At 45.3% G+C, this 3,889-nt stretch overlaps 1 pseudogene; it reads left to right on the top strand.

The window, feature by feature from the left end:
* The first annotated feature begins 507 nt into the window (after window positions 1-507).
* Window positions 508-1,842, top strand: LOC132224765 (ribose-5-phosphate isomerase-like; annotated as a pseudogene).
* Window positions 1,843-3,889: the final 2,047 nt, after the last annotated feature.

Below are 3,889 nucleotides of genomic sequence, written 5' to 3'. Positions count from 1 at the left end.
TTTGTGGAATGATTGAATGCTGTAAAGAGACCGAAAGAATATTCCCGTAGACAAGGTAACAAGCATTTCATTGGGATAGTGCCACATTTGGTATCAAGTGCACCATAAAAGGGGTCATTAATTCTGGACACTCCCTCCCTGCCTCCTCTTTAACCACTTTTCTCTGTCTGAGGCATAAGCTGCTTTAATGCTTGATTGCCCACATAGATTCTCTGTTCACCTGATTCCCTAGGCCAGTGATGGCGAACCTTTTGAGCTCGGCGTGTCAGCATTTTGAAAAACCCTAACTTAACTCTGGTGCTGTGTCACATATAGAAATTTTTTGATATTTTCAACCATAGTAAAACAAAGATGTATATTTTTGATATTTATTTTATATGTTTAAATGCCATTTAAGAAAGAAAAATCGACCCAAAAAATGAGTTCATGTGTCACCTCTGACACGCATGTCATAGGTTCGCCATCACTGCTAAGCTGAGCAGGGAATTTGTACTGACCCAGACAACCATGTTAATGGACCAAGCAGAGCTGTTGTTAAGGTTCAGAGAGACAGTTTTGACCTTGGACTTAGGCATACCTTCACCCTGGCCAACTGAGCTGCAGAGTGCGAGTGAACTACATGTGAGATCAAACATCGGGACTTCTAAGAGGATTATGTAAAGGGGCGCCATCCTGAGCACCATCTACAGGCTGGTCCTAGCCCTGCCACTCTAGCACCCAGGGCTGGTCCTCGGCCCACCCTGGTGTGAGTTGTCTGTCTGCGATTCGAGGCGGCTCAGGCAGAACAAGCACCAACGGTAAGGAGGCCAAGAAACTTGTAGGCCTCTCAGAGAAGGAGAATCTCATGAGGAATAAGCAAGTGCTGGGGATTGGAAGTGGTTCTACAGTTGCCCATGCTGTGCAGCAAATAGCTGAGAGAATGACACAAGGGAATGTGAACCTTGTCTGTGTTCCCACCTCCTTCCAGGTCCATCAGCTCATCCTGCAGTCTGGCTTAACTCTCAGTGACCTGGACCGACACCCAGAGATTGCCCTTGCCCTTGCCCTCGATGGTGCTGATGAAGCAGATGCTGATCTCAATCTCATCAAAGGCGGTGGAGGCTGCCTGACCCAGGAGAAGATTGTGGCGGGCTATATCAGTGCTTTATCGTGATGCCAGTTTCAGGAAGGATTCAAAGAACCTTGAGGATCAGGGGTGCAAGTGATTCCCCATCAAAGTCATCCCAATGACTCACGTCCCAGTGAGCTGAGTTTGGGGGCATGGTTGAACTTCAAATGGCCATCAACAAGGCAAGTCCCATGGTGATGAATAATGGGAATATGGGAATTTTATCCTGGCCTGGAAGTTTGACCATGTGTACAAATAGAGCGAAGTGAACACAGCTATCAAAATTATCCCAGGTGTGGCCCTGGCTGTTGTGGCTCAATTGGTTGGAGCATTGTCCTGTATACTAAAATGTTTCGGGTTTGATTTCCAGTCAGGGCATATGCCTAGATTGCGGATTTGCTCCCCAGTTGGGGCAGATAAGGAAGGAAACCAATTAATGTTTTTTTCTCTTCTCTTCTCTTCTCTTCTCTTCTCTTCTCTTCTCTTCTCTTCTCTTCTCTTCTCTTCTCTTCTCTTCTCTTCTCTTCTCTTCTCTCTCTCTCTCTCTCTCTCTCTCTCAAATCAATAAGCATACCCTAGGGTGAAGATAAGAAAAAAAATGATGCCAGGTGTGTTGGGCACAGGCTTATTCATCAACATGTCTGAGAGTCTCCTTTGGGATGCAGGACAGCTCAGTGAATACGAGGGAGAAGCCCTTCTATTGGCCCGAGAGGTGTGGCGTGTATTCACCTTGAGTCCCCAGCCCACAGCCAGGTGGACATGCCTCTCCAGGAGCCTTTGCCTTAATGAATGTGCCAGGGTGGTTGAGGAGTTAAATTCAGCCTTCTAAAGTATTGCGGTTTTTAAAAAATATGTTTTCATTAATTTTAGAGAGAGGAAGGGAGAGGGGGAGAGAGAAACATTGATTGGCTGCCCCTCTCATGTATCCCGATTAGGGATGTGCCCTTACTGGGAATCAAATTGGAGACCTTTCAGTGCATGGGACGATGCCCAAGCAACTGAACGACACCAGACAGGGCTGAAGTATTGTTAGTAAATGTCTTTTTAAAAAAGAGAAATATAAACATATATGTTTTTCTTATTTTTAAAAAAGAACTGCTGACTGATTGAACTCAGGGATCCATAAACTATGGCCTCTGGCCTGAATGGAGCTGGCCAGTAAATTCTGTTGGAGCAGATTGCTCCACATCCTGGTTAGGGCAGCTTTCCCGCCAAAACACCAGAGGCCAGTGGTCTCAAAGGATCACGTGGCCTGCAAAGCTGAAACTATTTCCTGTGTCAACCTACACATAAAAGGCCTTTCAAAGTGAGAAGCAAATTAGCATTTACTTGAGGTCAAAAGAATAGCTATCCAGGAAAGCTCTGATTCAGGCAAACAGTGTTCCAATTAGGAGGCAAGGGGAGAGGGTATTTCTGAGAAAGGCCGGGGAACACTTACATCCACAGAAAGGCGGCGTTTCTATTGGTGCGGATAACAAAACATAGTGATGTTTATGCTTAATGATGCTTTTACTTTTCAGCCCAGTAGTCATGATACCTGCTTTCTTTCTTTTTTTTTTTTAAATATATTTTATTGATTTTTTTACAGAGAGGAAGGGAAAGGCTTAGAGCAGCCGTGGGCAAACTATGGCCCACGGGCCGGATCCGGCCTGTTTGAAATGAATAAAACTAAAAAAACACACAAGACTGTACCCTTTTATGTAATGATGTTTACTTTGAATTTATATTAGTTCACACAAACACTCCATCCATGCTTTTGTTCCGGCCCTCCGGTCCAGTTTAAGAACCCATTGTGGCCCTCGAGTCAAAAAGTTTGCCCACCCCTGGCTTAGAGAGTTAGAAACATCGATGAGAGAGAAACATCGACCAGCTGCCTCCTGCACACCCCCTACTGGGGATGTGCCCGCAACCAAGGTACATGCACTGGACTGGAATCGAACCTGGGACCCTTGAGTCCGCAGGCCAACTCTCTATCCACTAATCCAAACCGGTTAGGGCAATAGCTGCTTTCTTATGTGTTTTTTGTTTAATCCTCAGCTGAGGATATTTTTTCCTTTGCTTTTCTGAGAAATTGGAAGGGAGGGAGGGCAAGGGAGAGAGAGCTAGAACTAGAGTGAGAAAGAGAGAACACATTTACTGGTTACCTCCCACACGCACTCCAACTGGGCAGGGAGTGAACCCGAAATCCAGGTACCTGCCCTTTACCTGGAATCACACCCTGGAGACTTCAGTGTACAGGCCAACACTCTCACCACAGAGCATCACTGGCCAGCGCTCTTGTTACAGTTGTAACCAGTTCTTTGGCACACAAGGTTACCCTAGGCCCCCTCCAAAGGTTATTTTGCCCTGTTGTAACATTCCAACGGTTTGAGGCAAAAGACAGGCAAGGCTGTTCCATTTTTTAAAAATTTATCTTTATTCTTACAGAGGTTCCCCTTTTCCCCCCTTTGACTCTCTCCACCCCACACCACCCATATGTCACTGTTGACTGTGTCCATGGGTTATGCATATATGCTTATAAGTTCTTTGGTTAATCTTTGTCCACCTCCTCCCATCCCTCTTCCCTCTGAGATTCCTCAGTCCATTCCCTGCTTCCATTCCTCTGGATCTGTATTGCTGGTCATTTTATTTTGTTCATAATATTTCACATAAAATTGAGATCATGTGATACTTGTCTCTCTCTGAGTGGCGTATTTCGCTTATCATAATGCCCTCCAGGTCTCTCATGCTGTTTCAAAGATCCTTCTTTTTTACTGCTGCATAGTATTCCATTTCGGAAAT

The sequence above is a fragment of the Myotis daubentonii genome, chromosome X, assembly GCF_963259705.1.
Source record: "Myotis daubentonii chromosome X, mMyoDau2.1, whole genome shotgun sequence".
Classification (NCBI taxonomy): domain Eukaryota; kingdom Metazoa; phylum Chordata; class Mammalia; order Chiroptera; family Vespertilionidae; genus Myotis; species Myotis daubentonii.
Note: the sequence above shows the minus strand (reverse complement) of the source record. Positions and strands in the feature narration are given on the sequence as shown.